The sequence below is a fragment of the Meles meles genome, chromosome 12 (genome assembly GCF_922984935.1).
Source record: "Meles meles chromosome 12, mMelMel3.1 paternal haplotype, whole genome shotgun sequence".
Classification (NCBI taxonomy): Eukaryota; Metazoa; Chordata; class Mammalia; order Carnivora; family Mustelidae; genus Meles; species Meles meles.
The window spans coordinates 65,283,968-65,303,031 of NC_060077.1; the positions used below are offsets into that span (position 1 = coordinate 65,283,968).

General features: G+C 38.3%; 1 long non-coding RNA gene across 1 annotated transcript in view; it reads left to right on the forward strand.

The window, feature by feature from the left end:
• Positions 1-19,064, forward strand: part of LOC123954719 — a 108,516-nt gene that overhangs the window by 328 nt on the left and 89,124 nt on the right. The window lies entirely within an intron of this gene.

The following is a 19,064-nucleotide window of genomic DNA, read 5'->3' on the forward strand; positions in this document are numbered from 1 at the left end:
TGTGTGTATATATAGTACAGTTTTGCCTGTTACAAAGTTAATGAAATGAAATTATGTTGTATTGTTTATTTCCTCAATATTATATTTACTATATTTATTCATATTGATTTGAGTGGCTTCCATCATTCGTTTTCAATACTTTATAGAATCTGTTTGTGTGAATACTTTACAGTTTGTTACCTGTTATATTGTGGATGGATTTTTGATTATTCCTAAAAGTTTGTTGTTGTGAATAAAGATTCTGTAGAATCTTTCCAATTTCTCCAGGTACACGTGTGATGTATACTGATAATGACCCAAGTATATGCCCAGGGCCAGGATTGTGGGATTGCAGCGAAGTGGCATGTTCCCTTTACTAGGCAACATCAAACTTTGGCCACATTGGTTTTGCCAATATATACCTCTTCCAGCACCGTGTGACAGTTCCCACTGATGCATGTGCAAGCCATCACTTGATTTCAGAGAAATTATTAGTGCCTGTCAGGATTTTCACTTCATTTCTTTCTTGAGGAACAATAAAGCTGATTACACTTCCTCACCTCTTTTAAGGTAGCCAAAATCAAGTGACTTAGTTTGCCTTTGCTTTGGACAATAAGGTTCATTTCTGGGTGGAAGAATTTACATCCTTTTAGGTAATTTTCCACGTTCCTTCCCTGCTGTAGCAATTCCAGATGGCAGTGTCATAAAATGGTGAGACTTCTTTTAGCCTTGTCCCCAAGTTATTATGTGCACAATCTCCTGTCAGCCTCCTGTGTTGGCCTTAGCTTGTGATTGAGAAATCATCTTTTATTGTTTAAAACCAGATGATTAAAAAAAAAAGTTACTGCTTAGCCTAGCCCATCCTAGTTTGATACTTACGTGTTGTCAGACTTTATAATTTTTGACAGCCTGGTGATTGTGTAATTGTGTCTCACTGAGGGTTTAATTTGCATTTCCCCAAATACTGTGAACTGATTTTTTTTCATATGTTAATATTTCTTTGGATTTCTTCCTTTGTAAATTGTCTCAACAACTTTGCTTCTATTTATCCATCGGCTTATTTACCTCTTTCTTATTGATTCATAAAATGTCTTTATATGTTACAGATACTGTCCTTTGTCAGTTAGACACTTTTTTTTTCTTTCCCCTTAGTCTGTGGTGTCTGTTGAAATGTAGAGAATCTTAACTTTGATTCTTATGAATTAATCAATTTTTGCCTTTATGGTCATTGCATTTTGTCTTGTGTAATGAACATCTGAATCCCAGATAATGAAGATACTCTCCTCCATTCTCTTCTAAAGTCTTTGGAGTTTTGTCTTTTAAGTTGAAATCTTCCTTTTCTAATTGAATTTTATCTATTGTGGGAAGAAAAGATCTAAATGTATTTTATTCCACCAGGTAACCAATTGTCCCAGCACCATTTATTATGTACTCTACCCTTTCTCTGTATAGCTGCATTGCACCCTCTGTCATATAGCCCATCAATGTCCATATTTTACGTCATTCTGTTTATGGACACTCTGTATTGTTCCATTGATCTACTTGTCTGTCCATCAGTTCCACAGTGCCTTATTTACTACCACTTTATAATAAGTCTTGATGTGTAATAAGATGAGTCTTCCATCGTCGATCCATTTCTTCAGAATGTTTTGGCTATTCTTTATCTTTGTCCTTGCAAACACAGAATCCACCTGTTTAGTTCCAACAGTAAAATCTGTTGGCAGTTAGATTGAGGTTACCTTGAACATATCTACCAGCTTGAGGAAGGACTGACATCTTTATCATACTTAGTCTCCTAATCCTGAATCCAGGAACATAGAATCTCCTTTCCCAGTCCTTCTTCAGTATCTCTGAATCATGTTTCATAATATTCTCCATATAGGATTTGCAAACTATTTTGTAGATCTGTTTCTAGGTAATTTCTGTTTTTGAGGCTATTGTAAACATTGGCTTTGAGATTTTGTTTTTCATTTTTTTAGCTATTTGTTTTTGGTGTATAGAAGTTTAATTTATTGTCTCGTGGAATAATTTAGTGTGCAGCAATCTTGTTAAACTGTCCTACCACTGCCAATATTTTATTTATGGTTTCTTTTGGATTTGGTATGATATTTTTTTCTGTCCTTTCCAAATTTCATGTCTTTTAATTTTTCTTTAAATGCATCACTATGCTAACTAAATAGAGGTGGTAATAAAAGGCATATGGAACTTTCCTGAAAGGAAATATTTTAAACACAGAAACTTTAATTGTTACATTTACTTCAAGATTATTTTTTATTTAGTTATTTTCTTTTTTTTTTAAAGGTGCCTATGTTGGGGGCACAAAATTTCCTTCACTTTATAGTTAATCAGTATATATTTTTCATCAAGAGTATATTTTGAATTTTATTAAATGTTCTCCTAATCTTTAGTAAAATGATCCTGTGATTATTTTTCTTTAATTGTATATGCAGTGATTCATACTAATTTCTGATGTTGATTCTTTAGTTATTATGATAATCCAATGCGGTCATAATTTTTATCTCTTTTATATGTTGTATTCAGTTTAATAATATGACATTTTAAATAATTGTAGCTATGTTTGTGAGTCATATTAGACTCTAATTTTTAATTCACATACCTTCTTGCCAGGTATCAGTACTTCTTAACTGAGATTGATGTTTTCTTCCCAAGGACCATTTGGGAATATCTGGGAAATTTTTTATTGTCACAGTTGTAGGGGGATGCTATTGACATCTAGTGGGTAAAAGTCAGGGTACTGCTAAGTATTCTCAAATGCACAGGACAGCACACCACAACAAAGGATTATTTGGCTAAAAATATTAATAGTGCTGAAGTTTAAAAATTCTTTTGTAGCCTTACAAACTTGTATAATACCTCTAAAATTAGAATGATCTGTTCCTTAATGTATGGTAGAGCTCATGATTGAAGATATCTGGGCTCCAGGTTTTCTTTGTGGGAATACTTTTGACCTTCGGTTTCTTTAATGATCATAGAATTAGGTTTTCTAATTCTTTGGGTGGGGCAGTGTCTAGTTTTAGTAAAATAATGCTTTCTGATAATGTATTTCATCTAATATTTAAAATTTATAGACTAAAGTTTTTCATAACATACAAATTTTCTTAAAATTTATTTTAATTTTTTTAAGGATTTTATTTTTTATTTGAGGGAGAATAAGAGCAAGAAAGGGAGAGAGAGAGATCACAGCAGGGGGGAGGCATAGAGGGAGAAGCAGACAACCCTCACCCCCTGCTCACTCTAGACAGGGAGCCTGATGTGGGACTAGCTCCTAGGACCCTGGGATCATGTCCTGAGCTGAAGGCAGATACTTAAGACTGAGCCACCCAGGTGCCCATAACTTAAAACTTTTCAGTGTCTACAATATCTGTGAATCTCTCCTTTTTTAAAATTTCCTGAACTCTTTTATGTTTTGTGTTCCCTTTGCCAGTTTCTCTGAGATTCTCCTGTTTTAAGTTTTTTTTTTTAAAGAACCAACTTTGGCTTTGTTGATTCTTTCTGTTGCGTACCTATTTTCCATTTTATTAATTTTGATACTTAGCATTTATTATTTCCTTTCTACTGCTCTTCTCAGGTTTACTTTGCTGATTTTTTTTTTTGTCTTTAAATACTTTGTTCATTAAATGTAGCTTTTTCTATTTCTAGTACAAGCATTTAAGGCTATAAATAACCCTGAGATTTTGTTATAATTGCATACTATTAGTATTTGTAAATGTTCCATGTGCACTTGGAAATAATTCTATGGAATATTCTATATATCAGTAGGCTAAGTGTGTTAATCATATTGTGGAAGTCTTTTGGTATCTTCTGGTATATTCTTAATTCTGTTTGTACTAACTTAACTGAGGGATGTGTTATAATTTCTCAGTATGATAATGAATTGTCATTTTCTTCTTGAAGATATGTCAATTTTACCTACATATTTTGAGGCTACATGATTAGTTTCTTATTAAGTTTAAAATTTCTATATTTATTGGTGATTTTAGACTTTTATTTTTATGAATTAAAATTTGTAGGTAGTGAAGCTTTTTGAAAAAAATCATAATTCGTCTAGTGTTAGTATAACTATATTGCATTTGTCTTGGTAGGGGAAGACATCTCATCTTTTTACCATCAGTGTCTGTATCTTGAGGTTTTATATGTATTACAGACCTCAAGTTTGGCAAATGCCCTTAAGATAAAAGGAGACTTCAGTAGTCCCTTTAATTCCTTGAGATCTTGATTCTTTTCTATTCTTTTCTTTTCTTTTATTTATTGCCTAAGAATTCCTTCTCTCTTGTGGTATCTTGGAAGCATTTAAGAAACAGTATGCATTTACATTTAAATGTATAATTTAGGATTTTTGTTATTTTAGTAGCGGGTCCAATGCAAATCGCTTGCCCATTTTATTATCAGTATTTTGTCTTTTCTACTAAAACAGTTTTCTAAAGGAGTGAGTCTCATGTTTTTTAAATATTTATCTATACTGCCTCTTATAATATCTTAATAATATCTGAGTGTCAGTGACACTCAGTATACTTCTTAAAATAAATGGACTATTTTTATTTCCTCTCCTTATAGAGAGTAAAATGTGCCTTTGGCAGGAAAATTTTATGACTTGTGAATAACTATTCTCATCTCCATGATGCTTGAATGACCTCTATACCATTTGTCCCTTGTAGTCTTACACTTCTGCTTCTGTTTGTGATTAACTTCAGTGATTGTCACTCTTTCCATCTCTGGAGGTCTAATTTTATTTTTTGTTAGTTCTGTTTGTTGAGAAACTCTACCTTAGGTTGATTTGAAGAACCTTAGTAAGAAAGATGTGATGTGCATACCTTATCTACACTGGAAAGCAATGCATAAGTGTAGTTGGTAAGGGAAGATGTGAGTGCTGAGGCCAGAGAAAGTCCATCCTGGTTGGGATGATGAACAAAGAAGCATGGAGCTTGTTTCTGAAAGATGGAAATACTTCAGTGACGAGAGCTGCAGGAAGGGAGAATCAATGAGAGAAAGCAAGTAAGCATGGCTGTAGAAAAAGCATGGTAATGTGTTATTTGTGTTTGGAAAATTATAAGTAGTGTGAACAGTCTTGTGTGAGGTAAAGTTGGAAGGGTTGTTTAACAAACCTCTTGGGGATCTTGAAAGTTTCCATTTTCTTTTGGTTCTTTTTATGGTAGAGAGGGCTGATTTAGGAATATTAATCACCTATTGGTTTATAAAAGAGATTAGATCATCAAGAGTCTGAGAGTGGGAAAATAGCTTGGGAAACAGTTATAAAAATCCAAGCTGGATATGGTTAGGAACCCGTTTGAGGCATTTGTAAAGAGAACATAAGTAAAGGAATGGATTCATGACATAATGTGAATGGAGGACATGTCTTGAGTCCTGATCAGATGTGAAAAGGATAAAGAGAAAAAGCAACAAAATTAAACTCTGGAATTTTTTGAGCAAACTAGTAATATGTTTCAGAACTAGAGAGCAGAAACTTGGAAATACTTTGAGCATGGGGATGATGAATTAAATTTAAATATGCTGAGTTCATGATGCATTGGTGACAATGTCCTTTTTTTCTGTAATTGGACTTATGAAGCTGGAATCCATGAAAGAGTTGAGATTAAAAGGAAATGCTTGAGAATCTTCTACCTGGGCATGACAGTAGATGAAGCCAGAGGAGCAGTCACACCATCCATTTGCAGTTATTTCACATTAAAAAAAATAAATGTGTATTTTGGTGGTGTGTCCAATGGTATCTGGAAATTCTGAAGAGCAGAAATTTCTTTAAGGATTTCTTTGGCTCTCCACTGGTCATTTGAAGACTTTGATGTGTGGAATTGTGCTGCTCAGTATTTGGAAGCAAACAGTGTACTAAGGATTCCTAAGATCATTAGACTTTCAACAGTGGGCTCAATGAGATCTGTTCAATGTAGTCTTCTGTTGACATAATTGGTTTTCTGAGCACTTGCTACATCCAGGTGCACACTTTAGCACTTCTCTAGCAAGGCTCTGATTTTCTTTTGGGCTTTCTTGCCTTGAGACTCTGTTGAAAGAACTAAAACTTCGACAATGTCTATTCTTTTTCCGTAAGGCCAAGACCAGAGCCAGACCAGTACACCCAGCTTCAGTGGTTCTCCCTGACTTCACTAAACCCTTACTAGTAGGAAATGCCTTTCAAAGTCTAACCCCATTCTACCTCTTCGAAAGAAGGAGGGAAAGCAGGAGGGCAACAAGGAGGAAAACAACCTTGAGACTTTCATTTTTTTCTCACCAGAGGATCATATCTCCCAGGAGAGTAACCTGATTGTGTGTTTTTGGTGACTTTTTTCCTGATAAATAGTAAGTTACTGGGCTCCTGGAAGTGAAAATAATTGGTGACAGAAATGATACAGTGAGAGTGAGTGAGTGTGTGAGAGAGAGGGAAAGGGAAAGAAGGGGAGAAGGAGGCTGAGTATGTTTTGAGTGAGAGCAGTGTTGAAGAGGTGTTTGTTTATGCTGTGGATCAGTAGTTTAAAGAATTGTCTGCCCATTCAAATAATTTGCATTGCTCTTAAATGATAAGCACATGGACCACTTTTCTAGAAGAGTCTAACTCAATAGGTCTGCATATGTTTAAAATATACACAGAATAAAAATATACGCAGCTTCCCAAGTGATTCTGATGGACAGGGCCCTTTCTAAATTTAAGTTGTCTTTGTGAAATTGGGAAGAAATCCCCCGTTATCCCCAGCCAGGGCAGACCCAACTCTTTGCCAAGTTGCAGGACTGAGTAAGTACAGTATTGACTGGATTTCATGCCCCACCCACTCCTTCTTGACTAAATACCTTTGTACAGTACACACTATAAAACCAAGGGTATCAACTATTCTACTTGGAGGGAGAGTTAAGATGGCAGAGGAGCAGGGGTACCCTAAGCTGGCCTTGTCCCTTAAACACAGCTAGATAAATATCAAATCATTCGAACACCCAGGAAATCAATCTGAGGACTTAGAGAACAAAACTCCATGTCTCTAAGTACAAAAATGATTACCTCATGGAAGATAGGAGCTGTGAAAAGTAGACCTGGATGGGGGATAAGACCTGTGGGTGCTGTGAGGGGACAGAGCCCTGCTTACTGATATTACCACAAAGTATTATAAGCAGTAGAAGGCAAAATCTGAAGTTTGAGAAGTCTTTGAGTGGCCAGCTTAGCAGTGCTCCTGTGGGGAAGGAGGGTGGAGACCGAGGAGAGGTGTGGTCTGAGATCTCTGGGTCCCTCTTGGACAGTTGTCCTGCTTGGAGTGCATTCAGGACTGGCGGCATGGCAGAACTGGTAGTGCCTACGTTCTGCACTGTTCCCAAGGCTGGGAGTGGCTGAGGACACTGGCTGAAGGCAGTGAGCTGGGGTGCTGGCTTTCTTCTGCGCTTTTCCATAAACTGAGAATTGCTGCATGGTCATGCAACCACTTTCTGGGGAAACACCAGCAAATGTAAAAGGGCAGTGAGATCCTTCCTGAGAGGATTAGTGTGGGTCTGTGCCACGTGAGTCCCTCAGCCTGAGGTAAAACAGGAGTACTGTGCTGCCTGGTAGGCGGACAGTTTGGGCACAGTCTGGGTGAGGCCAGGATCTGATAGAAAATGCGGACAAGGAGGGATGATTGTTCACTCTTCTCTGAGGGCTTTCTGAATAGTGACTGCCAGAAGTCTCCACTCCAGGAAGGAAAGAGCAGGGTAAAGCCATTTTGCCCCGCCCATCAGTACTGACTGACCTCAGCTAAACAGTGCCATCAAGGGAAGACCAGAGCCGCTTTCACAAAACACCCCCTCCCCCAACCCCTTGCAGGTTCATCTCCACTAAGGCAAGTTGGTCCTGAGCATCAGTGGAACAGTCCATTGCCCTAGAAGACAAGCACAAACCCTTCCCACACACCAAGTCTAGTGATCATACAGTGCTGCAAAACTTCTACTCCGAAATTCTACTTCTGAAAACCGTATTATACGTATGTTAACTAACTAGAATTTAAATAAAAATTTTTTTAAAGATTTTATTTATTTATTTGACAGACAGAGATCACAAGTAGGCAGAGGCAGGCAGAGAGAGAGAGAGGAGGAAGCAGGCTCCCTGCTGAGCAGAGAGCCCGATGCGGGGCTCGATCCCAGGACTCTGGGATCACGACCTGAGCCGAAGGCAGAGGCTTTAACCCACTGAGCCACCCAGGCGCCCCCTAGAATTTAAATAAAATTTTTAAGAAAAAAAAAAAAAAAAGGATATCAACACTGTTCATAGGATACTTAAGGCTGAATCTGGTTATGTAGGACCACAGAGTGCTGAGGTTTTAAATGTAAAACTTCCAGTGTCTTCCCAAATACCTTTCACAGCCTCTGGGACTGGATTCTCACTACTTGTAGAAAAATCCCTCTTCTGTGTCACTGTGCACCATTTCACCTAATCTGTCTTCATCTCTTCTCATGAACTGTCTCATGCGGTACTCTGACTACTCAGCTGCTGGTCTGTAGCTCATGGTCTCCTCGGTTGCCACCTGGGAATGCTCTCTCAGTCCTACACCATTTTTCCTGAGATAAACTTCTCTCCAGAGATAAAGAGGAATTCATTGGCCTTATTTAAGTGGACTTACAAAGTCAACTTATCATATTTTGTTTCATTTGTAGGATATCATCAATGGACTTACAACATTATATTGTCCCATTACTTTGTCAAGTACATGCAGGCTCGGCAGGAACTACATTCTAAGTAATTTACTAACACTACCAGGATGAAACAAAAGGAGAAGGAGAGTGGGCACTTTTGCCAATTTCAGCAGTGATACACTGCTCTGCCTAAAGGAGATAAAGGTGGTGTGTATACCAGCCAGGTAGTTGTGTTGGTAAGTCATGGATTTTTTTAGGTAGGTCATAGAAAAAGAGTTCTCTTATATTTGCAAATAAATCATAGTGCTTACACTTGCTTGTAATCAAGCCTGCCCTTCTCTGTGACAGAATATGGAGCATATGGAGACCTGTGTCATGTCATGAGACTTGAATATTTCCAAGCCCATCCATATTTTCTTCTGTTGGGCCTGGAATTCTGCCTCCTTTATTCATGAATCATAAACAATCCCTAGATCATTTTCTATGTGTGAAAACTCAGTTTCGGAAGAGTGAAGCTGCCAAAGGCCACATGGCTATTTGTTCACAAAGTTAAGGCAGAACTTGTGAATTCTAGTTTTATATGCTTTTCTCATGTCATGTTGCCTTTGGGTTAACATTGCTCTTGCCAATATTCTATTCCACCATCAGGAAGTTTCAGGAGAGACCACGCAGTAAGTTCTTAACACTTCACTATGAACGAGTTATACACTACGAGATAGAGGAAACCAGAATTAAATATTACGGGATCCTAAGAAATGGAGAGAAACAGAAAATTGTAAAGGGGAGGGAACTTTGAGGAAAGAGGTTGAAAGAGAAGCCTTAGAGTGGCAGAGGGAATTTTGACCAGGTTAATTTTGGTTTTGCCTTGGGTCAGGATGGTTTTGTGAAATATAAAATGGTGTTTCTTTAATGGTTTGATCCCAAGACCAGTGTGTTTTCACTGTGCATATATCTGTGAAGCTTTGTGTTACCAGTTCTTTGTGTTCCTGTTCCTTTTATCATGAAGGACACAAACAGTTGTGCTGTCATCCAAGTAGGCAGCACCATCTGCAAAAATGCGCTGCTCCCATAAGTAGGGTGTTGGTGCTCTATTTAGAAGACTTTTAAATCAGAAGAGACTGCCACCCTTCACACAGAGAAATTCCTGATCTTCTTGATCCCCTGCTACCTTTTCTAACATGCCACTGCAGTCCTCATATTGCTGAAGGAAGTCAGGCATGAAATGGTGTTCTATTTAGTTTAATGGTTAACAGACAGCTCCAACGGCTGCATTCAGCACATTAGCCCCACGCTGAAAGACTTGATAACTTTTAATAAGGTGAAAAGCTATTTGCTGTCTAACACTGTATGGCAGAAGTATCCTTGACCCTCTTTTTCTCTTCATTGTCACAAAATGTATTGGAGAGTGGTGCTCCATAATAGTGCTTTTCCAGCTTGCACTAACACAAAGCAAGCAGTTCTTAGCCTTATGGAGTTCAAAAAGAGAATTAAAATGGCGGAATTTCCCAGAGATTTTGAAAAGATCTTAGTAGTCCTCTAGTCCAAGTCTTTTCATTTGTTGGTAAAAGAAATCAAGTCCAAGGAAGTTGAGTGACTCCAGTATCTTGATAATGCACACCTTTTTTCTTTCCCTCCTTTCCCCTTCCTTGCTTGCTTCCTTTTCTCTCTCCCTTCTGCCTGTGTTCCTCCCTTCTTCCTTCCTTCCCTTATTTTTCCCTTCATTTTTTTTCTTTTTTCTTTCTCCCCTCTTTCCTTCCCATGAATATTCTTAATGTCATGAAATTATTTTTGATATCTCTCTTGTTCAGTCTCAAACTTAGAACAAAAATAATTTTTATTCAGTATAAAAGACTACTTCTCCCACACCCACACAGTGGGTATTTTCCTGATCAATGAATGTCCTGTTCCTAGAAAAAATGACTCTCACTTTATAATTATTACATTTCCTAGCCCCAATAATCCTAACCTTCTAAGTTTTCTATGCAACATATGTCTATTTTATTACTCATTAATTTACTAGATGAAGAAATAGATTTATTTAAAAATCATATTAAAACTTCATCTTCCAGGGTGCCTGGGTGGCTCAGTGGGTTAAAGCCTCTGCCTTCGGCTCAGGTCATAATCCCAGGGTCCTGAATCGAGCCCCACATCAGGCTCTCTGTTCAGCAAGGAGCCTGCTCCCCACCCCCACCTTCTCTGCCTGCCTCTCTGCCTACTTGTGATCTCTATCGAATAAATAAAATCTTCTTTAAAAAAAAAAAACTTCATCTTCCATCTCTAGGGTTAGGGATTAAAGACTTCAAGGAGGATCATCGTAATTATTGATCATTTTGACTAAAACATTAAATATTTTGCAAACAAAGATAATTATACTTATTTTTCAGAGTTGGTCTCATGTTATCATCCTGTGTGAGCCTTACAATTACCCTTTGTACTAATATAGAGAATATATTATTATCTCAATTTTGTAAATGGGAAAATTGATTTCTGAGATTTTATATGACGTGGTCAAGGTCACATGGTTCATTAGTATTAGAGCCATAACTAAAAACCGTATTTGCTAACACCCAGCTCTGTGTTGTTCTCACTGTACCAAACTACTTCCACTTAATGACAGTCATTACTTCTTGTAGATGTATCTCAGTAGGGAGATATACCAGGAAAACCAGACTGAGAAAAAACTGTAAGGACAGTCAGACTTGGGAAGACATGGTGGAGGAGGGCAGGGGAAGGTAGAATTGCCACATTTCCTTGCAGGTCCACGTGGGGATAGTGGCAGGTGCCAAAGTGGGCTGAGAAGCTCCTGGTTCATGAAAAGTAGACTCCTCATCATTAGAGAACTGCAGGCTGGATCTGTCCTGAAAGCTGATTTCCAGGTCTGAGGTAAGCACCAAGGACAGCTCCAAAATAAATTAAGCCCTGGGACAAAGGTCATAGAGCTTACAGAAACACGAATGTAATAAGGAAGGGGGAAAAAAAGGAACTGGAATATATCAAATTCTATAGAAGGACTGAAAATTGGGATCTTTCTGCCTTCTGGCCTTAAATAAATGGTCTATCCAAACAAATTTCCTTAAAAAAAGTTTGTAGAATTTATTCACTTCTTTTGTGTAACCTGAATGCATTATTGATATGCTCTGAAGGAGGCATTAAAGTGAGTCTCATGATATTGCTGCATTATCTGTTTTCAGCTTATTCTCATTCTATGGCTCTGTGTCAGAACCTGGTATGGGAGCACAATCCCCTAGCCTGGGACTTAATACACAGTTGATTTTTCATTGGCATCTTAAAGGCTAACATCTTATGGATATAAAATTTGCCCCAAGGATGATGACGTATCATGGTACCACTGAAGATCCTAATGACATTTTGCTTCACTTGGAGGTCCCATTGAATATGATGGTCTAAAGGATATGGTTTGAGTGTGTACTGTCTCATGAGTTATTTCTAAGTTTATGTTACTAACTTTTGGTGAATATAAAAAGTAATTTATTTTTCCAAAATATCCTAGTTCCTTCAAAGTAATTATCACAGGAAGTCATATACAAATGCAAACATTATTTAAATTTTTTGTACTCTTTTGTATGCTTGAACATATTTCCTATAGTCTTTTATAGGATTTTGAAATAGAGTAAATCCATGCTCTCCATGCCTCGCCAACCCTCTCACCCCCAAAAAGTATATTGATCAGTTTCATGTACACCATGGGATTATGATTATGGAAATGGAAAATAGAAATAATTTCCCCAAAGAATAATGGGGACTCTCTTGTTCCCTGTGCATCCCTTTTTGGTATAAGCCAGAGACAGTTTCTGGTCCAAGCTTTACCATTAATTAACTGTATAGTGTTAGGAAAATATCTTAACCTCTCCATTTCTTCATCTGAAAGAATGGATTACATGACCTTTCACTTTGCTGTCAGCTGTAGCAGACTGTGTTTCTGTGATCTACGTGATGCTAAATCCAGCATCACGTTCACTTAGGGAAGGTGTAATCTATTTCTTTGAAATGTCCAGGCTCATACATTTGATAGAACATTGCCTATGCCCTGGGAACACTGTCTGTGATGGTTAGGTCATTTTAGAATGTGCAGATGCAGTATGAACTAATATCTTTTAAAGTTCTTTTATATTTTGAGTATATATTTTTAGTTAAATTCTGAGAAAGAGGGACATTGGCAAACTTTGATTCCAGTGGGCAGAAGGAAGTCTGCAAATAAGCGACTAACTATATGTATTTATCTTCATTTGGGACTTCAGGAAAGAGCATTGCCAAGCCACAACCCTTGGTTGAAAAAAGTGCTTAAGAAAGGAGGGGCATTTCTTTTGATGGCTGCATAGTATTCCATTGTGTATATATACCACATCTTCTTTATCCATTCATCTGTTGATGGACATCTAGGTTCTTTCCATAGTCTGGCTATTGTAGACATTGCTGCTATAAACATTCGGGTACACGTGCCCCTTTGGATCACTATGTTTGTATCTTTAGGGTAAATACCCAGTAATCTTGCCATTTGCGACGACGTGGATGGAACTAGAGCGTATCATGCTTAGTGAAATAAGTCAATCGGAGAAAGACAACTATCATATGATCTCCCTGATATGAGGACATGGAGAAGCAACATGGGGGGGTAGGGGGATAGGAGAATAATAAATGAAACAAGATGGGATTGGGAGGGAGACAAACCATAAATGACTCTTAATCTCACAAAACAAACTGGGGGTTGCTGGGGGGAGGTGGGATTGGGAGAGGGGGAGCGGGCTATGGACATTGGGGAGGGGAGGCGAACCATAAGAGACTATGGACTCTGAAAAACAACCTGAGGGTTTTGAAGGGTCAGGGATGGGAGGTTGGGGGAACAGGTGGTGGGTAATGGGGAGGGCACGTTTTGCATGGAGCACTGGGTGTTGTGCAAAAAGAATGAATACTGTTACGCTGAAAAAATAAATAAAATGGAAAAAAAAAAAAAAAAAAAGAAAGGAGGGGCAGAGGGCAGAGAAAAACAGTATTAGGATGAGAGAGTAGTTGAGGAGTTACAAATATCCAGAAGAAATTTTCAAGCAAATGACACAGATACAACTTTGACCAATCATGGATGGATTCAAATAAAGATAATATGAAAAGAGAAAACAGTTTCTGTGATAATTCATTTTTTTGGCTTAAAACATAATTGAAAGTGGACAGGAGAAAATGGAATTTAGCTTAGATATTTGCAGAAGTCACTGTACTCCATGAAAAATGAAAACCAGTCCAATTCACCCCCACATTCTATGGAATGTTTATGTCCCAAGACTTTGATAAAATCTGAGTCGTACAATTTCCTAAGTGTTAGTGGTCTCATTTCTTTCTGCCATCCAGGCCTGGACTACATTACTGCTTCCTTCCCATGATGCATCTCTTCCCTGAACACTATTTATTGACTGAAGATTGAACTCAGTGTCTTGATGTGACTGTCCAACAAAGCCACTCTATGAAATGTCTGTAAATATACAAAATATTTGGGTTAATGTAGAATGTTTATAGCAACAGAAATAATCTATAACTGAATCATGGACATCCCTTTTGTGGTCCACTCCACCATTTGGAATTCTTTTCTGGTCTCCTCAAGTGTAAATTCGATCCTCTTGTTCTTAGGCAAGGTTTTCCTCTACTGAGTTTCCTTCACTTTGGTAGCTCCACTGAGAATGTGCTCTACAGTTAAGAAGGCTTCAGATTGTACCCTTCATGAGATCTGCTGTCAGGTCTCCTAATATCAACAACAGCCTAATGCTCTATTTGGAGAACTTTCATCAATAATAGTATTAGCTGAGTAAACAAAATAACATCCCAGACCCTTGAGTCTGAGAAATGATTCTCATCTTTACCTTCTGCAGTCTCTACAACTGCACATTGTTATCAGACCATGAAGCTGTTTCATTGCCCATTGTTTGAATGTTTCCCCTCCAATCACTTACACGTTTTTTTAGAGATGTCATTAAGCATGGAGACTTCAGTACTGAAATAAAACACTGAACATGAAGTGCCCCCTATGGTAAATATTATCTATCTGCAGAGGACACGGTAGTGATTTAAAAGCACAAGTTTCCATCAAATCATAGGCCAAAGTGCTAAAAGTGCTTTTGCATCCTTTGAAGGAAGGCTATGTGTTAGGCATGCAAATGACAACAGAAATAAATATATGAAACTATCTGTACCATTATCACTAAATGATTGTTTGATTCATTTTAAATGGGCTTGCCACATTGTATCATTTATTGACACACTGTCAGATTGCAAATTATTTTGATTCTCAAAAGTGAAATTTGTAAATTTCTAGGAGTTGTCAGTCTATGATGCTGATGGAGAAATCTGAGCATTTGCATGCAAAAAATTCCCCCCAATACCAGCAACTCTTAAGACCATGCTTAAGTAGAAGGAAGAGGAGAAGAGCATGACCATGTGTTGTGGTTGGGAATAATAACCAGGAAAATGGAAATACTGAAGATGACCTTGAAGGGGAGGGATGACTATCTAGGAGACTAAAAGGACCAACCTTGGCTTTCCTGCTTTAACCCTGGTGAGGAATCATAGGTTTGGGGCCAGTACAATAAGGAAAATAAGCAGGAAAGAATCAGAGAGTGTGGTTGGTGTTAAGAGGAGGGAAGAAGTGACAGGTAAAGGCTAGAGGGTGGTAGGATTCTGAATGAGAATACAAGTACCATGTAAGTGTTCATAGACTCCACTACCCAAAAATAATTTTGGGTCTCTATCTACCTTTATTACCCTTCTTCTCATCTCATTCCCCCAGATGTTGCCAACATGTCTTCCTTACCCTACTCATCTTTCTGAGCAGAGTTCTTTATGCCAGACTGAATCTTTGGACTTTGGCGATAATTTCCAGAAGAAGAGGGTGAGTTATGAGGGCAGAAGCTAGAGGGGAAGTAAGATTCAAAGGAAGGCTTGACTTACAATGAAGAACTAAAAAGGAGGAGAAAATTCATCAAGCTGAATATAGAGGAGGACTTTTATCTAGTTTTGGCCATTGTCTTCTTTAACATTTCATTTTTTTCTCGGGAGGTTTAAAGGGAAAGTTTTGGAGCAACTGTTGCAGAACGTGAGGAAGGTAAACTTCAGTGTCCAATGAATTTTAATAAGTGTTGCCCATGGAGTATATATTTAAGCCATCGGGAGAGAAGCACAAATGTTGAGTTATTTTTTTATTAACATATAATGTATTAAGTGCCCCAGGGGTACAGGTCTGTGAATCATCAGGCTTACACATTTCACTCACTCAGCATAGCACATACCCTCCCCAATGACCATAACCCAGCCACCCTATTCCTAATCCCCCACCCCCCAGCAACCCTTAGTTTGTTTCATGAGATTAAGAGTCTCTTATGGTTGTCTCCCTCCCGATCCTATCTTGTTTCATTTTTTCTTTCCCTACCCCCCACAACCCCTGCCCTGTCTCTATGATATTAGAGAGATCACATGATATTTGTCATTGTCTAATTGACTTATTTCACTCAGCATAGTACCCTCTAGTTCCATCCATGTTGTTGCAAAAGGCAAGATTTCATTTCTTTTAATGCCTACATAGTATTCCATTGTATATATGTACCACAACTTCTTTATCTATTCATCTGTTGATGGGCATCTAGGTTCTTTCCATAGTTTGGCTATTGTGGACATCGCTGCTATAAACATTTGGGTGCATGTGCCCCTTATGATCACTACATTTGTATCTTTAGGGTAAACACCCAATAGTGTGATTGGTAGGTTGTGGGGTAGCTCTATTTTCAACTTTATGGGGAACCTCCATACTGTTTTCCAGAGGGGCTGCACCAGCTTGCATTCCCACCAACAGTGTAGGAGGGTTTCCCTTTCTCTTCGTCCTCGCCAACATTTGTCGTTTCCTGATTTGTTAATTTTAGCCATTCGCACTGGTGTGAGATGGTATCTCATTGTGGTTTTGATTTGTATTTCCCTGGTACCGAGTGATGTGGAGCATTTTTTCATGTGTCTGTTGGCCATCTGGATATCTTTTTTTTTTTTTTAAAGATTTATTTATTTAACAGACAGAGATTACAAGTAGGCAGAGAGGCAGGCAGACAGAGAGAGGAGGAAGCAGGCTCCCCACTGAGCAGAGAACCCAATGTGGGGCTCGATCCCAGGACCCTGGGATCATGACCTGAGCCGAAGGCAGAGGCTTTAACCCACTGAGCCACCCAGGTGCCCCATCTGGATGTCTTCTTTGCAGAAATGTCCGTTCATGTCTTCCTCCCATTTCTTGATTGGATTATTTGTTCTTTGGGTATGAGTTTGGTAAGTTCTTTAGAGATATTGGAGACTAACCCTTTATCTGATATGTCATCTGCAAATATCTTCTTCCATTCTGTCAGTTGTCTTTTGTTTTCGTTCTGACTGTTTCCTTTGCTGTGCAAAAGCTTTTGATCTTGATGAAGTCCCAGTGGTTCATTTTTGCCCTTGCTTCCCTTGCCTTTGGCAATGTTCCTACGAAGATGTTGCTGTGGCTAAGGTCAAAGAGGTTGCTGCCTGTGTTCTCCACAAGGATTTTGATGGATTCTTGTCTCACACTAAGGTTTTTCATCCATTTTGAGTCTGTTTTTGTATGTGGTATAAGGAAGTGGTCCAGTTTCATTCTTCTGTATGTGGCTGTTCAATTTTCCCAACACCATTTGTTGAAGAGATGGTCTTTTCTCCACTGGACATTCTTCCCTGCTTTGCTGAAGATTATTTGACCATAGAGTTGAGGATCTATTTCTGGGCTCTCTATTCTGTCCCATTGATCTATGTATCTGTTTTTGTGCCAGTACCATACTGTCTTGATGATGACAGCTTTCTAATAGAGTTTGAAGTCTGGAATTGTGATGCCACCAACCTTGGCTTTCTTTTTCAACATTCCTCTGGCTATTTGGGGTTTTCTCATTCCATATACATTTTGGATTACTTGTTCCATTTTTTGGGAAAAAAATGATGTAATTTTGATAGGGATTGCATTAAATGTGTAGATTGCTTTAGGTTGCATAGACGTTTTCACGATATTTGTTCTTCTAATCCATGAACACAGAACATTTTTCCATTTCTTTATGTCTTCCTCAATTTCTTTCATGAGCACTTTATAGTTTTCTGAGTACAGATTCTTTACCTCTTTGGTTAGGTTTATTCCTAGGTATCTTATGGTTTTGGGTGCAGTTGTAAATGGGATATACTCCTTAATTTCTCTTCTGTCTTGTTGTTGGTATGTAGAAATGCAACGGATTTCTGTGCATTGATTTTATATCCTGACACTTTACTAAATTCCTGTGTGAGTTCTAGCAGTTTTGGAGTGGAGTCTTTTGGGTTTTCCACATAAAGTATCAAATAATCTGCAAAGAGTGGGAGTTTGACTTCTTTGCTGATACGGAATTCTTGTATTTCTTTTTGTTGTCTGATTGCTGAAGCTAGGACTTCTAGTACTATGTTGAATAGCAGTGGTGATAGTGGACATCCCTGCCGTGTTCCTGACCTTAGGGGAAAAAGCTCTCAGGTTTTCCCCATTGAAAATTATATTTGCTATGGTTTTTTCGTAGATGGCTTTGATGATATTGAGGTACATACCCACTATCCCTACACTTTGAAGAGTTTTGATCAAGGAAAGAATGCTGTACTTTGTCAAATGCTTTTTCAGCATCTATTGAGAGTATCATATGGTTCTTGTTCTTTCTTTTATTAATGTGTTGTATCACATTGATTGATTTGCAGATGTTGGACCAACCTTGCAGCCCAGGAATAAATTCCACTTGGTCCTGGTGAATAATCCTTTTATTGGACTGTGGGATCCTATTGGCTAGTATTTTGGTGAGGATTTTTGCATCCATGTTCATCAAGGACATTGGTCTTTAATTCTCCTTTTTGGTGGGGGTCTTTGTCTGGTTTTGGGATCAAGGTCATGGTCTCATAAAATGAATTTGGAAGTTTTCCTTCCATTTCTGTTTTTTGGAAAAGTTTCAGGAGAATAAGTATTAATTCCTCTTTAAATGTTTGGTAGAATTCCCTTGGGAAGCCTTCTGGCCCTGGGCTCTTTTTTTTTTTTTTTTTATTTTTTTATTTTGTTTATTTGACAGAGAGAAATCACAACTAGGCAGAGAGGCAGGCAGAGAGAGAGAAGGAAGCAGGCTCCGGGGCTCGATCCCAGGACCCTGAGATCATGACCTGAGCCGAAGGCAGAGGCTTTAACCCACTGAGCCGCCCAGGCGCCCCTCTGGGCTCTTTTTTGTTTGGAGATTTTTGATTACTGCTTCAATCTCCTTACAGGTTATGGGTCTGTTCAGGTTTTCTATTTCTTCCTGGCTCAGTTTTGGTAGTTTATATGTTTCTAGGAATGCATCCATTTCTTCTAGATTATCAAATTTGCTGGCATATAGTTGCTCATAGTATGTTCTTATAATTGTTTGTATTTCTTTGATGTTGTGATTTCTCCT